Source organism: Sus scrofa, chromosome 3 (assembly GCF_000003025.6).
Source record: "Sus scrofa isolate TJ Tabasco breed Duroc chromosome 3, Sscrofa11.1, whole genome shotgun sequence".
Taxonomy (NCBI): domain Eukaryota; kingdom Metazoa; phylum Chordata; class Mammalia; order Artiodactyla; family Suidae; genus Sus; species Sus scrofa.
The window spans coordinates 12487632-12511145 of record NC_010445.4 but is presented as its reverse complement, the minus strand read 5'-3'; the positions used below and the strand labels follow the sequence as shown (position 1 = coordinate 12511145).

Below are 23514 nucleotides of genomic sequence, written 5' to 3'. Positions count from 1 at the left end.
TTTCATTCTTTTCCATGTGGCTGTCCAGTTTTCCCAACACCACTTATTGAACGTGTTGTCTTTTTTCCATTGTATGTTCTTGCCTCCTTTGTCATAGATTAGTTGACTGTAGGTGCGTGGGTTTAATTCTGGGTTTTCTATCCTGTTCCACTGATCTATAGTTCTGTCTTTGTGACAGCACAATACCATTTTGATGACTGTAGCTTTGTAGTATAGTCTGAGGTCAGGGAGCCTGATTCCTCCAGCTCCATTTTTGTTTTTCAGGATGTCTTTGGCTATTCTGGGTCTTTTGTGCTTCCAAACAAACTTTAAAATATTTTGTTCTAATTCTGTGAAAAATGTCCTTGGTAATTTGATAGGGATTGCATTGAATCTGTAGATTGTCTTGGGTAGTATAGTCATTTTGATAATATTGACTCTTCCAATCCAAGAGCATGGTATGTCTTTCCATCTATTTGTGTCATCTTTGATTTCATCAATGTCTTACAGTTCTCAGAGTACAGGTCTTTTGACTCTTTAGGTAGGTTTACTCCTAGGTATTTTATTCTTTTGGATGCAGTGGTAAATGGGATTGCTTCCCTAATTTCTCTTTCTGATCTTTCATTGTTAGTATATAGAAATGCCATTGATTTCTGTGTATTAATTTTGTATCCTGAGACTTTGCCAAATTCATGGATGGGCTCTAACAGTTTTCTGGTAGAGTCTTTAGGATTTTCTAGGTATAGTATCATGTAATCTGCAAATAGTGATAGTTTTACTTCTTCCTTTCCAATTTGGATTCCTTTTATCTCTTTTACTTCTCTAATTGCTGTGGCTAGGACTTCCAGATCTATGTTGAAGAGTAGTGGTGAGAGCGGACATCATTGTCTTGTTGCTGATCTCAGCGGGAATTTTTTCATTAAGAATGATGTTAGCTGTGGGTTTGTCATATATGGCCTTTATTATGTTGAGGTAGGTTCCCTCTATGCCCACTTCTGAAGGGTTTTTATCAGAAATGTGTGTTGGATTTTGTCAAAGGCTTTTTCTGCACTAACGTTTGTCTTTTTTATACATTTTGATGCTATTGAATTTTATACCTAGTACCAAAATAAGATGTCCCTTTATATTATTTAATGTATTTGGCCTTAATGCTACTGTCTCCTTTACCTTGAGTTCTGATGTTTCAGTTTGCATTCCTCATTCTTATTTTTTTGTGTTTGCATCTGCTCCATAATGCCCAATATATCTTTGCCCACCCTTTAAAAGATGGGATAGACAAGCAGTATGGTGATAAAAAGTGGTCTTGCCATCTACAGATGTCAGAAAACCCCATTCTAACTTGGAGAACAGACTTGTGGTTGCCAAGGGGGAGGGGGTGGGAGTGGGATGGACTGGGAATCTGGGGTTAATAGATGCAAACTATTACCTTTGGAATGGATAAGCAATGAGATCCTGTTGTATAGCACTGGGAACTATATCCAGTCACTTATGATGGAGCATGATGGAAGATAAGGTAAGAAAAAGAATGTATATATATGTGTATGACTGGGTCGCTTTGCTGTACAGTAGAAAATTGATGGAAAAAATAAAAATCATTTAAAAAAAGAAAAGAAAACCCCATTCTAGTACATTCCCTTGTCTTTCAGCAGGTCCATGCCTATTGGCAAAGATATAACTGAAATAGCCTTTAATACTTTATGAAAAACAAGAAATGCTATTCACACTTGCCGCTTTTTTTGGCCTCACCCACAGCATGCAAGAGTTCCTGGGCCAGAGACCAAACCCGTGCTACAGTAGTGGCCCAAGCCACTGCAGTGACAACACTGGATGCTTAACCTGCTCAGCCACACAGGAACTCCTCACGCCTTTTCCCTAGGTTTAATCCACTGTGGTAGAGACAGTCTTTCTTTAGTTCACAGATGTCATTAGTCCCTTGCTTCTGGTTAGTAAATGTCAGCTGGGTGTCCAAGAGGAAAGAAGACAGTGCCAGATAAAGAGGGGTTGCCTCATCCTGTTTGCTTCTAAGGCTGTCTCATCCTCTGAATGAGGCTACACAGATCCTTGACTTAGCTGGACACGTGTATTGGACCCTGAAGGAGAAATCAAGGCAAGGCTTGGAGTCACTTTACTGCGACAGACTTAGGGTCTAGCCAATCAAATCTAAACAAACTGCAGGGTGGCAGTAATTTACACATGAGAAGGGGGAAAAGTTAGCAGTTCTAAAAATGTAACTATGGCAACGAATTAAGAAAGTGAGCTACAATTTGTCATTTCTTAAAATCATGCATATTACATTATCCTAATAATTTACGTAGTAATTACTTAATAAGCCCAAATGTGAGGATAAGTAATCATGTGAGCCTGAGGCTGAGGTGTGTGTGTGTGTGTGTGTGTGTGTGGTTTCAGCATGGATGGACTTACCTTTCTCATTCACCCTTATTCGCTTCTATGCATCATGGATTCAGCAAAGTGCATGACCACTGGTCACAGGAATGTCAGGGTGGCCGAAGCAGAAATTCTCTCTACAGAGACAGTCACAGAAGCTCAGTGCTACGTCTTTAGTATATAGAGCAAAGCACCTGATAACAGGTGGAATGTTTTGGTTTAGGAGTCATATTTTAGAGTATGGTTGGTTCCGATCTGTAATGGTTCCTATTGGAACCATTGGTTGGTTCCTGTCTACCACTAGGTGGCTACAGATTTGTCCACTTGTGTATCTGTTGTTTGGAGTGTGGATGGCCAGGGTCTTTGATGCAAGTAACCATTGACCATTAGGAAGGGAACATCTGGAGCCTAATTGTTGATTCCCTGGAGATTGAGGGTCCTACAGAACCCAGCCTTTTTTTCTTTTAATTAAAGTATGGTTGATTTACAGTGTTTCATCAAGTTCTCTTGTACAGCAAATTTACCCAATGACACACATGTCCCTGAGCTGTACAGTGGGGTCCCCTTGTACAATATAACAGTTTGCATCCAAAAAAAAAAAAAAAAACACCCAAAATGCCTATCCATCCCACTCCCTCCCCTTTTCTCCTTGGAAATCCCAAGTCTGCTCTCCTTGGCCATGTTCTGTTTCTGTTGTTTGTTTATTTGTTTTTAGTTAGGATCATCTGTTCCATATTTTAGATTCCACAAATAAGTGATATCATATGGTATTACTCTTTTTCTTTCTGGCTTCTCTTAGTTTGAGACAGATGGATGGATTAAGAAGACATGGTATGCATATACAATGGAATATTACTCAGTCATAAAAAAGACAAACTAATGCCATTGCAGCAACATGGGTAGAACTAGAGGCTCTCCTACTAAGAGTTTGGGGCCAAATGAGGACTTAATCCCAGGAGCCAACATCTCAAGTAACCATGAGAAAACTGCTCAGAGGAGGTGAGGGAGGAGCTAGCATATACAGAAGTTCTGCAACAAAGGGCAGGTAATAGGAACAAAAAATGACTGTTAGTAACAGAAAAGCACATATCTCAAGTTAAGGGATTTAACACTTTTCTTTGGGAAGATGCAAAGGTCTGGGCTCAAGGAAATCATTTCTTTGATATGCATCTCAGCTTTCTGGGGCCAGCATCCTGTGTTTTCAGAGCTTGAGTTTCCTCAGGGCTCCCTGTTAGGAGTGGCTGCAGTTAGGAGTGGCTGTTAGATGGCAGGTCATCTTTGTTAACTTCCTGAACTCCCTTGGGGCTCACCAGCAGCCTCGTACACATTTTACAGAAGTTTGTTGCTGGTCTCGTGAAGGTTACTCCTAGTCACGGGGAGCAGATGTCACCAGGAAGGATTTTAATGCATTTGCAGATACGAGGAGATGCAAGAATTCAGCTCATAAAATCTCCTAAAAAATACCTAATTATCTGAAGACCTGTTCTATCAGTTTTTCCAGAGCATGGAGTGCCTCACTCCTGATCAGAACCCAGACTTGATCAGGCCCCAGGACAGCTGAGAGCACCTGACATTGGGTCTCTGCCAAGGGGATCATTTGTTCAAGCAATTTAGAGAAACTCACTCTTCCAACTTATCCTCCTAAAGTCAGCTCACAATCTGGTCCTTCAGGTCCTTGTAAAAAGGGTATTTCTCTTGGCCAGTCTAGGCTTGCTGATAAAAATAAGCAGAAAACAAAAGCCAAGTAGTTACTCTGCAGCCTGTTCTACTCACAGAATGGATGGCACATCCAACCCTTGCAAATTCTTCTCTGCCATTTCCTTTTCACGTTTGCCCCCCACTTCCAGTCTCTCATTTTCCACTTCAAGTCAACACTGCTTGTTGAGCACTTACCACGCACCAGGCACTGTGTGGGATGCTAGGAAATCATAGTGACTCAGGCCTGTCTCATCCTCCATCCTGTTAGAGTTTACAGTCAGTAGGAGCACCACTGCCTCATGAGGGTACCACTCAAGAAGATTTTCCCCCTGTCTGTTTCCTAAGACTTAATTCCTTTACCATTTCTGCTGCTGGACCCTCCATTGCCCCCCAGGTATGGTTGTCCCCAGTGATATGGAGGCCCTGCTCCTCTATTTTGGTTTGTCTATTTTGCTACAATTACATTGCATAAAATTGCTTTCAGAGGGCAGGGAACTCATTGTACAAACAGACTTGAATTTGCAGCCAGCGTCTTAGTAAAATAAACAACCATAAGCATTTTTAGAGGAGGATAAATTAAATCTCATCTTTAAAGGCACATAGGGGAGTTTATTATTTGAAGCAGTCGCATGTTAAATCTTTTGTGAAATAAATCATCTTTTTTTTCCTGCTCATCTAGATCATTCATATATTATTTTAAAATTCTGTTTATGTACACACACACACACACACGTGTGTATGTGTGTGCGCATGCTTGTGTGTATCTGGTTTTCCTTAATGTGGGGGCATCTGTAAAGTGCTATGGGTGATTAGCTTCTATGTAAGGTTTTTTTTTTTCTTTTCTTTCTACTGATGATGGCAAGAGGGCAAGGAAAATGATTAACAGGTTAGAAGCAGACTATGAGGAAAGACTAAAGGAATTATGGATATTTGCCTGGAGCCAGAAGGCTGATATGTAGTTAATTACAGTCTTCAAGTTAATGAAGCAATATTTTATGGGTGATAGCAACTGTGCTTTTTTTTTTCTTTTTTTTTTTCCTCCCCCAAGAACAAGAAGACCTTAAGTTGCAATAAGACAGCTTGGGTTTTAAAGAAGAGATTTTGAATGCAGAAGTTTGGGGGATGGAGCAGATCAGCAGGTGGGAAGATGGTGGGATTACTCTCTGAGTTTGTAGTAGTCATCAGCCCCTTCCTGTGAGGCTCCATAATACATCAGCTGTAGGTCCAGCCTCGTGGCCTGAACCAAACACAAAGTATATGACAACTTCCTAGGCTTTTGGCCCCTGGCCTATGAGTCAAATTTCCTCCTTCCTCCCATCTGTTTATCTAAACTCTTCTCATCCTTCAATTCCCTAGATTATTGTAAAGTTTTCCTTCTCTACTCCAGAGCTCTCTCCCTCACCCCTTGGCTTGTATATTAGAGTGCTTTAGGCAGGATAAGCCAATCCTGGCTGCAGTAACAAACAAACCTCCACATCTCAGGGGCTTGAAAGATGAAGATTCATTTTTCCTTTTCTCCCAAAGTTTGCTGAGGAGTTTCAATTCTCCAGTGGAGAAAGATTCTGTTCTCCATGGAGTCTTCTTCAAGCAATGACTCAGGAACTCTGGCCCTTTCCTTTTGTGGCCCCATATCTCAGGACTTTTAATTTAAGAGATACGTGGCAGGAGAAGAGTCTGATGGAGAGTCACATGCTCTCCTCCAAGCTGACTGCCAAGCCCACGCTCCTCCTACACAGAAGTTCCCCAGCTGTGAGTGCCCCAGTTCCCGGGCTAGAGCTCTAGTTGAAGGCCTCATTACCGCTGACCTGCTCTTTCTCAGTAGCTTCCTTACCGCCCTCCTAACCTTCTGTCTTTCCTCGACTCTGCCTCCCCGGTGCTGCAGATTGATCTTCCTTCACAAACAGTTGTGAACACACCCTTGACCCATTGGGTTGCCAGGACTTGCCACACCTCACTCCTTTCTCTCATGGTATAAAATTTCACCCAGAAACTCCTCAGTCCTTCAGCTGCATTGGATTCTACCATCCATTGGTCCAGGTAGTTCAGAATATCGGGGGGCTCCCACTGAAACTCCTGTTCCATGTTTGCAGTCTGGCATCTTATACACACGTGTAAGGTTCCACCCACATGGCTGTGTATAGAAATGGTCCCATACTTCAACCCCCCGAGCAAATGCTGCCTCTGCTGAGAAGGGGCCTCGGATGCACCAGCCTTTCCTCTCATTCCCGTGATGCAGCATTTGGCCTTCTGTTATGGTATTTCCCACATGTTGTCTTACGGCACAGCTTGGTTTTTAGTCTCATGGCTAGACTGGAAACCTCTTGAAGCTCCAGGAAAACTTAGACCTTTCCTGAGCCCTTATTCTGCACCAGGCATGCTCCGCTTGTCATCTGTTTCATCCTCACTCTGACGGGTAAGCGTCGTTATTCTCCTTTCACAGATGAGCAAGACAGGACCATGACCCCAAATGCCTTGCTCGTCACAGAATCTCAGTACATAGCTGAGGAATTAATTAAATTGTGGTTTAAAGACTTTGGACTGTTCGTGCAGTTGCGGCTTCGCAAAGTCTCCCCAAGGCGGCAAATAGAAAAACGTGTGGTGTTAGATTTTTTTTAACCAACATTCATTAGCAATGCTTTATTATATCCCCATTGAAGAGCCATCCTTAACCGTGTTCTCAAATATATCTCTATGGTTTTGAAGTGGAAAAGCTCTTAAAGAAAGGTTAACACAGGAAGCAGGAAACACTAGCAGAGAAGCAATTGGCGCAGAGTCTGTACCGCCCTCCTCCTAGGGACTCTGTGCCTCTCCCCTCCTGGGGAAGGAGGAGACAAGTCCAGGGGCAACTCTGGCTCTTCTCTAGAAGAGCCCTAGCTGAACATGGGTGTGCCTGACGTGGGATGAGGGCACAGTGAGAATCCACTGCCCTCTGGAGCTTAAGAACATAGCTGGCTTCGAGAAACAGGAAAATATCTTTCAACTCAACCACACGTTTCCTGCTTCCTTTGCAGAGAGTAAGAGGAGGCGGTGCTGCTGGGAGATGAGGGGACGGATGCCCTGGGGACACGCCTTAGCCTTCTGCCTCTGAGGGACCCTGCAGAACTTCTATCTTTTTTTAGGGCCACACTTGCGGTATATGGAAGTTCCCAGGCTATGGGTTGAATCGGAGCTGCGGCTGCCGGCCTACGACACAGCCACACCACCACCAGATTCAAGCTGCATCTGCGACCTACGCTGCAGCTGGCAGCAATGCTGGATCCTTAGCTACTGCGCAAGGCCAGGGATCAAACCCACATCCTCATGGACACTATGTTGGGTTCTTAACATACGGAGCCACAACAGAAACTCCCCTGCACAATTTTCACTCATGCCGACAGTACCAAATGGTTGCCTTGAGTCACGGCTGGAAAAAGAAAATAAACTCAAAATATAAATCCATTTTTGCAACCCTTACTTTTTCTGAGAGTATCCAATTTGGGGGTCTAAATAAGTTCATGATAAATGAAGTCATTTTTCCTTCTTTTAATAAATATGAATTGATCATCCCAAAACTGTCCATCAGGGATGTCGCAGTGAATACACTGTATAAAATCAGACCTGACTCAACACTTGTGTTGAGGTAGAAGGATTATCTCCGGGGAAGAGGAGCTGGGTGAGGACCTGGGCCCACGCTTAAGGGGCACGGAGTGTCCTTGGGGATCTGTACCCTCCTCTTTTTTGAAAATCATTAAGATCCAGTTTGAAATGTCTTACCATGAACAATACCCTAGGTGCCGACGAAGATGTCAGTAGGCAGTTTTCCTGAGTGACGTCCACACTGTTTGAGCCTGGTCCTGCACCCCACCCATGACCAGTGTTGGCAGCTGGAAACCCAGATGGTGTCTGCTCTGCTGTTAGCTCTGCTGACCTCTCAGACTAACGTTAGGATGGGATCCAAGTCCTGGCCCCTGAATAGATGGAATCATTACTCAAAGTAGCCAAGGATAAGAAAGCCTAGGGCAAAAGAGACCCATGCTTAAAAGAGGCAAAAATACAGAAAACTAAATCAGTTTCCAAGTTCAAGGACATAGGTGATGCGATGGAGAAAGTCAAGAAGATGCTGTGTGCCTAAGGCACAGGTAAGGCTGGTGATAAAGCCAAGATGGCCAGAGAAACTGTCCGAGTGGACAGGGATGGAGTGCCAGAAGCTTTTCGCTGAGATGCCTCGATGGATGGTGTCAGGCGGCATCGTGGGGTAGAGGTGGACAAAGATACATGTAGGTGTGACCTAGGGTGGGTAAAGAGGAAGTGACGGCTGGAGGAAGAACACCAGAGTGTTGCAGTGGGAATGGACTCTGGCATCACCTTGGAATGGAAAAGCGTTTCACGTCATTCCATTCTGGGGAAAAAAAAAAAAAATCAGTATTTAATATTGCTTCAGAGAATTTGTATTTCTTCAGGTAACAAATCCTTTGAAGGTGCACTGAAGTTACACCCGAATGTACTGTATTTGCATCCCATTTATTAATTCCCATGGGTTGTTCCTCCTAATCTCTACATCACAGCACAAATCCTTTTCACGCTCCATTTCCTGCACACTGCAACCTCCTATTTTGTAGATAATGTTCTTTTTTTCCATTATGATTACAAACGACCAGGAATAAATACACAAGCCTCAACCAGCCCTGTGTAATAACCTGCCTACCACCACATTGTGGGTTCCTGATGCCTTTTTGTTTATTCTTTTTCTCTACCTAAGATGCTTGCATGTCAAAGAGTCTGACAACCGTAGAAGCTCTTTAGAAGTTCAAGAATGGATGAAGATATGGGATATGACCTCTTGAGGGAGATCTGGTTTGTTATATGCTTCCACTTGTTTCTCTCAAACTATCTGGGTGGGGTTTTTTATTTTTTATTGTTCAGGTTTATTGTACCGAAGGTTTTTTCCCCCCCACTTTTTATTAAAGTATAACATTGTAGCAGAGTGGATTTTTTCAGATATTTGCCACAACAATATAGTTGGTCCCAAATTCTGTTGCAGAATGTTGCTGTTCCCCCCCTGGAAATGGCATATATTTCTCCTCACCTGGAAATTGGATGAGCCTGTGTGGCTGACGTGATGAACAAAATGTAGGGTGAGTGACCCTGCTCCTCAAGGACTCGGTGATAAAAGGCAGTATGGCTTCTACCTGACTCCTGTGCTCATGCTGGGAACCCAGCCACCATGTAGGGGGCCCCATGGGATAGTCCCAGGTAAGGTTTCACCTGACCACCACCATCCATTTCAAGACATAGGGATGAGTGAGGCCTCAGATGTTCCTAGTGTCCAACCTTCCAGCTGCCTCAGCTGACACCAAATGGGGCTGAGACCAGTTACCCCCACCAAGCCCTGCCTGGACTGTAGACTCATGAAAAAAATGAATGTTGTTGCTTGAAGCCTACCCAGGGTTGGAATGAATTGTTACACAGCGCTGAATAACTGGAACAGATGTACACAGAAAATGCACATGTCATCAGTATACAGGCTGATGAATTTTCACAATCAAAACACTCATCAGGTTATGAATCAGAACTATCCTCCCCAAAGCCCTTCTCACTCCTTCTGGTCACTGATTTCCAAAGATGACCGTTCTCCTAAAAGCCTGAATGACTTCTGCCTGATTTAGTACTGGTCAACGTTTTATCTTGGCTCTTGTGACCCCCGCTAGCAGCAAAGACCCAGAATAGAAAGGGGGAACCCAGGAGCAAGGAACCCAGCTACAGGGAGGGTTCCTAGGTAGACGAGGACCGCTGGGTGTCATAGACTGAACTGTGTTCCTCCAAAACTCACATGTTGAAGCCTTACCCCCAGAGTGACTGTATTGGGAGGTTGGGTTTCAGAGGAGGTAGCTAAGATTAAATCAGGTCCTGAGGGTGGGGCCCTAAGGCCACAGTCCTGGTGCCCTTAGAAGAAGAGGAAGCGAAACCAGAACACACACTCTCCAAGACAGGAAGGTCCATGTGAGGACACAGGGAGAAGGTGGCCATCCACAAGCCAGGGAGAGAGAGCTCCCCAGAAACCCAACCACCTGGCACCTTAATCTTGGACTTCTCGCCTTCAGAACTGGGATAAAATAAATTTCTGGTGTTTGAGCCACCTAGCCTGTGGTATTCCATTATAGCAGACTGAGCAGGCTGATAACACCGAACAGTCAGTGGAGCTGAACTCCATTACACTGGAGAGCTTGAGTGAAGACAGAAAAATTAAGACAGACGCGTCGTCAAAGCTGGAAGGTGTAGAGGAAGGCTACGGTATAGAGTTTCATTTCCCTCCCCGGACCATGAGACTTTAGGGCATGGTTGATTCACAGCCACTGATGATGGAGGGGGACCCAGGTTCTTGGCTGCAAGAGTTGACCACACTCCTCTGACCACAGCTGAGTGGAAGAGGGGTGGTCAGCAGATCCAAATTGAGGGAGTTTGAACTGACTCACTCTATCTCTTCAGCACAGGACCTATAAGCAAACTAAACAATAGGAGACACTGGACCTCCTCAGCCAGGTAATCTCAGACCTGACTGGATCATATGCATGATGACAAATAAGCCTAAAAACATAAGCCAAAAAGAGCAGGGGAGTGAGGCAGATACACAAAGAGAGGCCCATCTCAAAGCCTGAAAGCAGAGGCTGCGAGACAAAGTCTGCGGATCCTTCCTGCAAGGAGCACGGTGAGAGTCCTCCCTCGCTCCTGTCTCTCCCAAATGGCCACACCTGCAGCATGTGAAAGTTCCTGGGCCAGGGACTGAATCCAAGACGCAACTGTGACCTACTCTGCAGCTGCAGCAATCCTGGATCCTTCTCCCCACTGCTGCAGGCCAGGGATGGACCCCAAGCCTCCAAAGTGACCTGAGCCGCTGCAGTCAGATTCTTAACCCACTGCGCTATAGCAGGAACTCCTCCTGTCTGTCCTTTTCATGGATTCCTTTGTACTTGGGCCGTTTTAAGTCATGCCAAAGGTGGGTAGTCAGGTGCACAGGACACTGGGCCCACATTGACAGAAACAGTTCCACACTCCAACTGCTTTGGACCTAAACTCTTAACATGCCCACTGCCATGTTAGTACTGGTTCGTACGTGGGAAGGATCGAGGCTGAAAGCTGAATTCCTTCAGGGATGGGCCGATGTAGATGGGGACCAGCACACAGGACAAGACCTCCACCGCCTACTTAATATAATCGAGTAGCCAGTGGCTCTCAGCACTTTATATGTATCATTTAGCATTGTGGAAAAGCTTTGATGTTATTCGTACTATTCTGTCCTCTCATGATTTATTCATGGGCCTCTTTGCCTGGTTGATTGAGAACCTCTGAAAAACAAGCAGTGCGCCCTACGCAGCTCCATAGTCCATTAGGTTCAAGCTCAAGGACAGTGCACAGAAAGTGCTCAGTGTCTGCAGAATAAATGAATAATTGAGAGAAAGAGATCTGACTTCCCATCCTATTCTGTAACTCTCTTACCTATGTCACCTTAGGCAAATTAATTAACTTCTCTGGACTTTGGGTTTTTTTCCTGATAAAGTAATGAAACTGAGCTATCAAGCCTTTTAGGTCCCTTCTAGCGCTAAGTCTCGATATAGTCTATTTATATTCTGGCAAAGCTAGGAACTACTTGCAGAAGAGAACCCAAAACCCCAGCAGCCATCATCTCCAAGGCGCATCTCAGTGAGGCTGTTCCCTGTCCACCTGTTTATTGTGGGGATCAGTGTGCTCCTGTTTCAGAGCATTTGATCTTGATCCTCTGCCCATCTGAGGCTGCCCTGTGTCCCTTGTCTTGTGGAGCAGGCTGACATCTGAGCTCCAGTTCACATTTGTTCTTGCTCTTCGCCCTCTTGGGAGGCTGTATGACCCTCTTCTAATGCCATCAAAGGTCTTCAGTGCCTACCTTTCAGCATATGGTGTGTCATCTTCTAGACGTTGCTAACCATGAGCGTTGCTCAGGGACCTCCCAGTGCTGGTAAAGGACACACGAGCAATGAACTGAAATTCCTCCCGCTTAACTGGTCTCAAAATAGAACTTTCAAATCATAAGGCCATCTGCCCTTTTGGTGAAGGCAGTCCTGAATATAATTTCTTCACTTCCCCGTCCCCAGCACCAAAGGACGGGCAGATAGAATGGGAAGAGTACTAAGAGCAAAGGAACCTAGTCTAGCCCAGTTCTGCCACTTAAGTCAAGGTTAATACACTCAACATCGTTTCTTCTAGATCCTTCATGTAGATTTTCTTACCTTACTTTACAGAGACTATGCCTAAACTTGCCAGAAAATGCCTCAACTGGGAAGACTCATTTTAGCATCAGTCTTCTATGAGAAGCTGTATGGATAAATGTAATAAGACTCCATACCTTCCAGCCAGTGATTGTTCATCTCTAAACACCAGTCTCTGGAACAGCTGTTCTAATGACATATCCTACAGGCTCTTAAATGGCATTTTAAAGGGGGTGGGAGGTGGCCACCGTGGCCAGGAAGGCGTTCCTACTGGTGGTTAATGCTTAGAGGCTAAGATATAAGACATGTAATTTGTGGGGCTGTCTTGTCCCAAGAAAAAAATGCCCCCCCATTCTAACAGCACCCCCACTGATTCACAGAGGAAGGACAAGAACTACAGAGGGCACTCAGCCTGATTTTAGTCAAATGCTCAAGCAACAATTCAAAGAAGCCTTTAACCCTACCAGCACCAGGAAGGGATACAACACAGTTTGGGGCTGAGACATTGTATCCATAGGAAGGACCCGTTTCCATGGCATCCCTAGAAATCTGCTAGGTGAAAAGTCTGGGATCTGCGCTTTCGTTATCTCTATGTCTCTTCCCATCAGAGAAGAAACTGCTCTTCTCTGCCACTGGGAAGTCCACTGACATTCCTCATACTGTTTACCAAAAATAGAGCGTACACGACTGAGGGTTTTGGTTTTTTTTTTTTTTAAGAAAAAGAGGCCACAGCTTTCATAAGATATTCCAAGTTAACCCTCCAACATCAAGAACTACTATGTTACCTGTAATTTAATACAAAGTAGTCAGTTAATTATCTTTCTATGGGATCTTCCTTGCTCACATTCTCACCCAAACCTCCCCCCCCCCTTATTTTGCTTTGAAAAATGCCTCCTCCTAATGCTATTTCTCTCCACCCCCTGATGTTTTGAAATCATCTGGTTTCAGCTTTTCTTTCTTTATGTACCTCCCTCCTACTCCCAGGCACATCTATTTGCCCAGCCATGTGGGCTGTGCTTGTCAATAACCGCACTTAGAGTTCAGAGTAATGATCTCAGCCCGCCTTGCCCATCTGTTATTTCCATACGCTTGACATCTTCATAGTAGCTTTTCGAGGAGTAACAAGCTCCTCCTTTTACAAACCATCCTTCTCTCTCTCAAACACTTAACGTCGAAATTGTTTGGGCTGCTCTTTATGGAGTTCCTGAAGCATCGTGATGGAAGCCATCACTCTGACTCTTTGTAATAATCACAGCTCAATTTTCTAGCCCGAGACTGATTTCTGCCGGGGCTTTGGTCAAGACCATATATCTACGGGCCTCCCTGTCGTTTCCTCCCTTAGATTCCACCTCTGGTTGGAGCAGTTGATTTCCCTCATTAGCAATGTCACTTCCACCGTCTCACACACTACGTCACCCTCACAGGAGTGCTGGGCTGCTCTTCCAAGAGCATCCTCAGCTTGTCGAAAGTGGGAGGAGCTGGGAGGTCATGACATGGGGGCACTGATCTCTGTTCGGTTGAATGTGGAGCCAACACAGCCTTGACACCTGCAGGCACCCCCCCTCCCCGCCCCACCACCGCCCCCAGCAATGCAAACCTAGAGGAGAGGAAGTCCAGGCAGGGCATCTAGGAACAAAGGAAATTCACCTGCATTGTGGGCTTGGGTCCTGGAGTCGGCAGTGTAGGGCTGGGTCCTGGAGAGAGTCAACGACACAGTCAGTCATTGTCATGATCACTTTTAACATGTATTAAGCACATCCTAGATGTCAGATACTGTTTTAAGTACTTTACATGAATCAAGTCATTCAGTCCCCCCCGTGACAATTTTACAAAGTAGATGCTATTTTTCCTCCTATGTTACAGTAAGCTGGGGCAGGGAGCTGAAATCAGGTATGATTAAGCTGAAATGGGTACCCCAGGGGCCCTGAGCAAGGGAGTGGGGGCAGGCAAAGGAGTTTTCAGACCTCAACAACACTAAAAGTTGTAAAGACATGGGGCTCATGTCCCATGAGCCTGGCATGACTAAAGGCTAAAAAGATTTAAACCTCTGGAATGAATGGAAAGATAAGAGCCAGGTAGTGGCTTGGGCTCCAAGCAAACAGATTTGAGCCCCGACTAGTTTCCAAAAGAGGACAGATGAGGCTGAGACCTAGCCAGGGGCCTGGAGCTGTCTAGTGGTGGCAGTAGGGGGGAAGGACGAGGAGCCTGTGGGTGGCCAGTCCTAAGCCCAGGAGGGACAGGCACGGACTGGGGAGCCACAGAAGCCCAAGATCCCACCAGAGACCTCAGGGCCACTCTGCCTGTTTGGGAAGCCATGGCCTTTGGGATCCTAAGCAGTCTACCTGGGCCCAGCTCTGATGAGAGATGTGTTGTGAGTCAGTCACTGCCTCTGCCTTTGTTGCTGCAGAGCAAGGAGAAGGGTGGTAGTCCCTGGGCCACAGGTCTCCGGAGCCCTGGTTGTCTTACCAACTCTGTCCAGGTGCTTTGCAAAGGCCAGTTCCTCCTACAGACCCACTGTGATTATGGTCCCAGGCCTTGCCTTCAGTGGCTGGACCACAAATTCCTATAGCTGCTGGGGTCTAAGATGAGTCCTATCCTGGGGGCTGGTGCCTCTTCATGGGGGAACCTTAGGTACTAAGAAGCCTTAAGGGGCAAAGGAATGGCACTAATACATTTTTTAAAAAATTATTATTATTATAGAGTAGGGCTTCTATGGTGACCTGGGTACAACCTAGGGGTAGGACATTTTTTTTTCCAGTTCTCTATTGTTCGGTACCAACCATCCCAACATTTCGTGGCCAAAACAATAACATTTGTTTTGCTCATGAATCGACTATGTGTGCAGGAGCTTGGCTGGGATTGCTTATTTATGCTCCAGTTGGCATCCTCGTGGAGTGGCTGGAAGACTAAGGGTCGGGATCATCGGAAAGCTTGCTCACTCATCTGCTGATGGCTGATGATGGTGTCGGCTGGGACCTTAGCTCAGCTGCGGGCTGAACACCAATCAGTGGCCTCGAGATGAAGGCCTCCTCAGAAACATGGTGGCTTGGTTTCAACTATAAATGTCCTGAGAGGAAGAGAGTCAGGTGGAAACTGTACTGAGTTTTTGTTTTTTTTTCTCTTTTCTAGGGCTGCACTGGTGGCATATGGAGGTTTCCAGGCTAGGGGTCTAATCGGAGTTACCGCTACCAGCCTACACCACGGCCATAGCCACGCAGGATCCAAGCCATGTCTGCAACCTACACCACAGGTCATGGCAACGCTGGATCCTTAACCCACTGAGCAAGGCCAGGGATTGAACCCGCAACCTCATGGTTCCTAGTCAGATTCATTAACCACTGCGCCACGACAGGAACTCCCTGTACTGAATTTTTGAATTGAGCTTGGTGGCAGGGGCAGGGGGAAGTGTCACACAGTGCCAGCTGTGCTACATTTTCTCAACTAGATGTATATACATGGCCTGTGTTCAGGGGGAGGGAAGTCAGAGGCTTAGTAAAGACCTTGCAAACATCATTGAAAACCACCGCAAGCATTAGCTATAGAATCTTGGTGAGCTCTTCCTCCTCTGATCTGACTCAGGCTGCACACTTCGCACTGTCTCTTCCCACACTTCAAAACAGCACCAGAGTAGGGAGTTCCCATCATGGCTCAAGGTAACAAACCCAACTAGTATCCATGAGGATGCAGGTTCGCTCCCTGGCCTCACTCAGTGGGTTAAGGATCTGGCGTTGCTGTGAGCTGTGGTGTAGGTCGCAGACGCTGCAGATCTGCAAAGTGCAGATCCCATCTATTAACCGGAATCCTCCCCCCCCCAACACACACACCATCCTTATAGCTAAGTTTCTCTTAGCAGTTTTCCACTCACTGTTTATTTCACCTGCCTGTCCCCAGCTGCCCCTGTTGTATCTGGCATTGAGTCCAAATCTCTTTTCCCTGCTGCAGTAGTCTTGAATAAAGTCTCCCTTACTAATTGAACTCTGCCTGGTACAACTTTTCTTTGATGCACCCCAAAGAACTGGGCAGAACAGTGGCCAGTCGCTCTCCTCCAGCAACTCACCAGCACACGAGAGTGCCTGACTTTAGCGGACACTGCAGTGTGGCTTTAGATGCAGGATGGCATCTCAGCTAAAAGCACCAGCCCAGGACACCTACAATTGGGCATCGGATTTGCTCATTGCTATGGTTTGAATGTTGTGTTCCCTCAAAACTCATGTGTTGACATCGTAACTCCCAGTGTGAAAGAGGGAAGTAACTGGGTCATGAGGGCTGACCCCTCATAAATGAGATTAGTCCCTTTTAGAAGAGCCCTTGGAGCTTCCCTGACTCTTCTGCAGATGAGAAGATGGCCATCTGTGAACCAGGAAGTGGGTCCTCACCAGTCACCAAATCTGCCAGCACCTTGGTCTTGGACTTCCCAGCCTCCAGAACGGTGAGAAAGAAATGTCTGTTGTTTATAAGGCACCCAGCCTGTGGTATTTTGTTAAGGCAACCTGAACAGACTAAGAAACACCTCTTTCTGTTACAGCCTGAGTGGTATTTTGGTGTGTTGCTTGTCTTTCCAGGTTCCTGTTTTCTCACCTATAAGATAGGGGTCATAATAGTATCCCCATGGGGGTTTTATAAGGAAAAATGAGTTAATACTTGTAAGCAGTTTAGAATATTATTTTGCATGTACCAGAGCTATTATTTAAAATCCATCATCTCTTAGTACTGGCCTTTCCCAAAATTCTGTGATGGGAGATGGGGGAAGGGGTAGATCTTATACCTCTGTGCTATCCCATTGTTGTAATGATTGGGCAGAGAGACGGGAGGGAGGAAGGAAGGAAGGAAAGGAGGAAGGGAGGGAGGGAGGGAGGAGAGGAGAACGAAACACACAGTCTGACCCTCCATCCTCAGCCACCTTATAGAGACAAATCACTTTCCACCTGCCCTTTTGACCAGAGAGGAAGTTGGTCCCATCTGAATGGAAGTTCCAGCCCTTAACTGAATTTGGTGAGCGTCTGAATGATCGTGCCCGGTCTTACTCTCTCATAAATCAAAGCCTGGAAGTAATTCTAACTGTGCATAAACAGAAAATATGAAAATTAATGCTTGCAGGAACCTTATTTAATTTTGCTGTAAACCGATTTCCGTGACATTTATGCTGTTTGTTTTGTGCAGTTGTGTGCGGGGTTTTTTCCTCACCCCCCCCCCCAACCCCCGTTACATTTTGTTTTCTGTTTTCTTTTTCCTTTGGCTCTGTTTCAGAGAGGCTAGTTATCTGCACATTCATCTCTAAAATGACCTTCCTTTCTTGAAATGCATGTCCTTCTGTTTGTAATAAAAGGTCGTAAACTTGTCGGGCCCATCAAAGCCATTACTATGGCAATCCACTGCAAGACTGTGATTATTAACCTCTGGATAAACAGGCAGGCAGGGAAGATGGATGGAGAGGGATGAGGCTTGTGTTTATACACATTTATCTTTGGTAATTAGCCATCTGGGGGAAACTGCAAATACAGGCAACAGAAATTGATTTATCTTCAAATAATAAGTTTTGCTTTACAACAAGGTCTAAAAGTGGATCCTCTCAAGTGCTAATTTTGCATGTCACTTGCATGCTTTAAGGATGAAAGTAGTAATTACCAGGCCTTTCATATGCAAAAGTAAGGTGGGAAGGAGCAGGCTGGCTTCATCCAGTAGAGAAAAAGATGTGTTTCCCAGAGGTGGCCCAGTCTGCAGAGGCCTTCTCAGGTGCTAAAGGCTGTATCTTCCTGGAGGTCCAGGGCCATCCATGAGGAATCAGCTGCAGACGTACAGGTACAGTCTAGACAGGGAGCATCTATGGTCCCATGAAGACCCCTGTGGGCTTGGACGGACCTTTCTCCATGGATGCCAGGTTTCACTGCCCGGAGAGAAGCCACCCCACCTGCACAGCCAAGTGAAGCAGGGCTCTTTGGCAGACTCACGTGGGAAAGGAGGGATCAAGGTACCGTGTCTCATTTCCATCCCTGACTCCATACCAAAGGGATTCCTTGCTATGTTTGCACCCTGGCCAAAGGCCCTTCTGTTCCAGGAGGTTACAACCCAAATCAATGAGGAATCTGGCCAATGATTTTACTTCTCCTTCCCAGTTAACCCTCAGGGAGGCGCCTGCTTTTAATTAGCTGTAGTTCAAAACCATCCATCCAGGCTCGCACGTGGCACCCTCTGAATTTATTCAAACACAAAGGAAAACAGAGTGGAACACTCCGGAGAGGCCCCGTCGACATCCATCTGCTGCAGCTGCACGTTCTCCCATTAAACCGTTCTCATAAATAGCACTGGATCCCTGCAGTCTTTTGCCAAATGTTTTTTGAGCTGTTTTTATTAATAACAAATTGGAATTCGTTGCCTTCTGAAATGGTCCCTGCGTGTGCCCACCTGTGAACACCTTTGGCAAGCAGTGGAGCTCCCCGCACCAAATATCTGTCCACATGCAACGTGTAATGCAGGGCCCAGTCCCCAAACGCCCACCTTGTGGAGGCCTTCCATGACCAGAGGAGCAAACGCAAATGGGAGCACAGCTCATGGTCAAAGGCAGGTCTCTACACCAGGGCGTCAGGTCAAATCCCACCACTGCCACTTGGTTTTATGTTGCTTAGGGAAAATAGAGATGTTGACAGTCCCTATGCTTGTAGGGCTGGTATGGGTGGTACAGCTAGATTATAAGCAGGACTGCTTTACCCACTGCCACGTGTAGAGTTTCTAACTCGTGTACGGTCAGTGGGAATGTAAACTGGTGCAGTCGCTATGGAGAACAGCATGGAGGCTCCTTGAAAAACTAAATATAGAGTTACCATATGATCCTGCAATGCCACTATTGAGTTTACATCTGGAAAAGGCAAAAACTCTAATTTGAAAATATATATGCACCCCAGTGTTCACTGTAGCACTATTTACAGTAGCTGAGACATGGAAGCAACCTAAATGTCCATCCACAGATGAATGGATAAAGAAAATGTGGCATATACATACAATGGAATATTACTCACCCATGAAAAAGAATGAAATAATGCTATTTGCACAGCAGCGTGAGTGACCCAAGAGATTATCATACAAAGTGAAGTCAGACAGAGAAAGACAAATATCACATGATATCATGTATGTAGCATCTTAAAAAAGGATATAAATGAACTTATTTACAACATAGAAATAGAATCACAGACATGGGAAACAAATTTGTGGTTCCCAAAGGGTAAAGACAGGGGAGGGATGGATAAAACAGGAGTTTGGAATGAACAGATTCCCTGTGTGAGCTATATTTCAGACACGGCTCTGAGTTGGAGCCCTCATAGGCTTATAACCACCTGCTCTTAGATGTGAGGAACCATTTCCACACTGTGATGTCCCTTCTCTCCCTCCTGGTTGGGGCTGCCTCACCGTCTCCATGTAGGACACGCTCCAAGCAACAGCCACACAGGAGCTCCTACTCAGCACCCCCAACCCGCAGAGCCGATCTGACCACTCTTTACTGCTCTGAGGGCCCAGGTGCTCGACCCCATGGCTGTCGTGGAGTTATCCTTCCTTATGTTAATCCTGATTAAAGAGCCCCGAAGAGATGTGAAAGGCAGGTTTTCATATCTTATAGGAATGCTTTTTATGACATTTTGGATGTTCTTGAGGACATTTTTACCTCTAGACAACTGTTGTCCTAAAACAACACATTGCCTTTGATGAGTACCAGGCTAAATTTTTTGTTTTGTTAGGTTAGAGAAGTGGGAACATAGAGAACGTAGGTAAATAGGTAGGTAGGTAAGTAGGTGGATAAGATGGATGGATAGAAAGACAGGTGATAAAGAGACTGAGCCTTGTGTTGCCTGCAGTACGGAGACAATCGCTGACACTGAGAAGACGTTCCTCCCCTCGTGGCTTTGCTATCCTGCGACCGTACCTCCAGCTTAGCCTCAGGAAGAGCTGTTTGCCAAAAAGCCGGAAACGTGCTGTGAATGACAGAGGCCAGTGCAGGCGAGGGTCTTTGCAACCCCTTGCGGAACAGGCACATAAGCATTGCTGTCACACTCATCCCACACTCCAAGTGACGCACATGGTAATAAACACCTTCAGCCCCATCGCACGTCCAGCCACCCAACTGGGGTCTATCACGTACATCGGTCAGGGCCCAGTCAGAGGAAAGGGCCCCTCTAGTCCTTTGAACCAAGAGAATTGAACATGAGGGGTTCACTATTCCACCAAAACGGCAAGGAGAGTATTAGAGAACATGGGAACGCAACTAAATGAATGTTGTCACCACCTCAGGCTGGGAACACAGGAGGTTGGAATTATTCAAACCTCAGAACCCCGAGAAAGGATGCTAGGCAGCCCATGCTGGCATCGTGTTGGGGTGGAAAGATGGGCTGATGAAGCCAGTTTCAGAAGTGCCAGGAAAACTGCAAACTGGATTCAGCTGCTGCCTCAGAAAGGGGGTGCTGCCGCCTGGGATAAGATGCACTCCTGGGGTAACCCGCACAGAAACAGGAAGAGAGGAAGCCAAGGATCACACATGTGAACCGGCTCATCCCGCCCTGCCCCTCCAGTCTCACATTCTTCCCCACAGCCCCCCCGAGCTCCTGATGGGCACAACTTAGCAGGGAGCCAGCTGTGGAGCAGAAGGGTGGCTCGCAGCCTCCCACCCCACACATCACAGGGCAGATTGGATGGAGGATATGGAGCTGAGAGACAGCACCTTAGCAATCGGCACACCTGGAGAGGGGTGGTTCCCAGCGCTGGTGGCTGTTACACAGAGGGGCTCCTCAGAGTTCCTCGGGATGAGAAAACCAAGACGTGTGGGCATGTCATCTACCAACAGGGAACACCAATGGTGAAAACCAAAGACGCTGAACTTTGCCATGTCAAATAGATGAGCGGAAAAGGAGAAGAAAAGAGATAAAGACCAAAGGAGGCAGGGCTGGATGTGGACAGGAGCAAAATGCAAAAATGCAAGACCATGGCCGTGAATGGATGGGGAGGCTCCCTGCTCCTGGTGAAGAGGCAGCTTCACTGACTTAAAGCAGGAGATCAGAACAGACACATTCCACTAAGGCCTGGGACCCTATCCAATCGGCCTCCAGCTCCTTCCTCTGTCAGTGAAGACCTTACCCGAACCATGAGTTCTTTTTAGCAGTAATATTCTTCAACTCCATTTCTTTGTCCTTTAGCACCTGTGCTAGAAAGGAACTGGCAGGTCTCCATATTCCTCTGAAGTTTCTCCCCTCCAGGAATATTCAGTGACTATTCCTTCCAGAATATTTAATGAAACGTCTCTATGGACAGATGCAGAGACCAGGAGGGAACTCCCTCAGCAATGCCGGGGCATGATATCAAAAGGTAGAAAGAAAATAAGGAAATGAAGTAGATTCCTTTACGTGACAGTTTGGAGGCACTCAGAGATTATAGGGCTTTTGAAGAAAAACTACTTGATCTTTCAGGGAAGGAGGCAATCGGGGGGTACAAAAAGAGGCATTCACATTGCTTCATTTAATTATTTTCCCACAAATCCAATACAGCAGCATCTGCAGAATACTTCCAACATGTTAGGCAGGCAAGGGAGTCAAGGAAGCGTCAGGCACAATTTCTGACCTGAAGGACATTATTAGCTAGCTCATTGGCTCACTTAGCAGATGTTTGCTGAATACCCGCTCTACTTGGGAGCTGACTGAGGTTCAAGGACACAATGGCAAGCAGGACTGACAACAATCTGTTCTCCTGGAGCTTATGACTAGTAAGAAAGACATGGGGAACGTACCCCAAGTAGATACACACACAAAATAATCAATAACGGGAAATTTTGATAAGGGATAATAATAATAATAATAAAAAAACCTAAGGAAAAATACTACGGTAGGGTGAGGGTAGAGGGCTACTTTAGATAAAGCCAACAGGGAAGGTCTGGAGACCTGACAATTGGAAGGTAGGGGGAGAGGGGAGGGGAAGAGAGTTCCAGGCAGAATGAGCATCATACACAACAACCCTGAGGGTAGAAAAATCTGGCCTGAGGACCTAGAGGAGGCTGGTATGTGCAGGGCATCATGGGCAATAGAAGAGAGAGAGATGGAGTGAAGCTGGAGAGGAAAGCCAGGCTCAGATCAATCTGCTCTGCCTTGTATCTTAAGGAGATGATCCTCCGGCTGCCGCCGGAGGAGACCAGATGGTAGAAGCAGGCAGATCAGCAAGGCGACTGGGCCGTCAGTGGGGTTTCAGTGCTTGGATTGCAGTGGAGATGGAGAGAAATGGATGAATTGGTATATTTTGAAACAACTGGACTTGCCCATTGAGCAGCATGGGAAAGAGAAATCAAAGTAAATTCCAGGTTTCTTCGGGGACAAACTTCCTGAAGAAACTGTGCCTATGTACGTCAATTATCAAGAAATGGATTTGGGTCCAAGACAAAGCAGACTTGCAGATAGATGATGGATCATTGATTCCCACATGCCAAGTGACTCTAATAAGTGCTATGTTACAAAACGCTGAGGTTTCCAAGGATGTTTCAACCAATCCAATCCAAGCTAAGAATATTTTTAATATATTTAAATGGTTGAAAAAATCCTCAGCCAGTACCAGACAGCTGACATTTTATCAGAATTCAGCTGGGAGTTCCCGTTGTGGCTCAGTGGCTAATGAATCCGACTAGGAACCATGAGGTTGCAGGTTCGATCCCTGCTCTTGCTCAGTGGGTTAAGGATCCAGTGTTGCCGTGAGCTGTGGTGTAGGTTGCAGACACGGCTCGGATCCTGAGTTGCTGTGGCTGTGGCTGTGGTGTAGGCCAATGGCTACAACTCCAATTTGACCCCTAGCCTGGGAACCTCCATATGCCGCAGGAGCAGACCAAGAAATGGAAAAAAAAAAAAAAAAAAAATTCAGCCACATACCAGATGCATGACTTTGAGCAAGTGTTTTAAAATCCTGAGTTTCACTTCCTCACCTAAGAAATGTGGGTGAGAAACGTTCCACAATGTTGCTGAAGGTAACAGTGATGACATTTTTTTTTTATTACCCAAATGAATGTATCACATCTGTAGTTGTATAATGATCATCACAATCCAGTTTCACAGGATTTCCATCCCACATCCCCCCACTCCTCCGGACACCATGAGTATTTCAATGTCTGTGAGTCAGCATCTGTTCTGCAAAGAAGTTCAGTCTGATCTTTTTTCAGAGAGTGATGACATTTTTGACGCACTGAGACTCTGCCTTCTCCTCGAAGGAGCTTTGACGA

General features: G+C 45.9%; 2 long non-coding RNA genes across 4 annotated transcripts in view; one reads left to right on the top strand and one right to left on the bottom strand.

The window, feature by feature from the left end:
- The window catches only part of LOC102157493, a 92042-nt gene extending 78123 nt beyond the window's left edge, over positions 1-13919 (top strand). For 2 of the 3 annotated variants that reach the window (XR_002342333.1, XR_001307395.2), the window contains one exon: positions 8801-13919. This is a non-coding gene — a long non-coding RNA (uncharacterized LOC102157493). The remainder of the gene's footprint in view (positions 1-8800) is intronic. The other variant, XR_002342334.1, reaches the window with a different exon arrangement.
- LOC102157744 overlaps positions 1-23514 on the bottom strand; it is a 313512-nt gene that overhangs the window by 19610 nt on the left and 270388 nt on the right. Inside the window, exon 6 of the long non-coding RNA XR_002342332.1 lies at positions 13929-13975. This is a non-coding gene — a long non-coding RNA (uncharacterized LOC102157744). The remainder of the gene's footprint in view (positions 1-13928; positions 13976-23514) is intronic.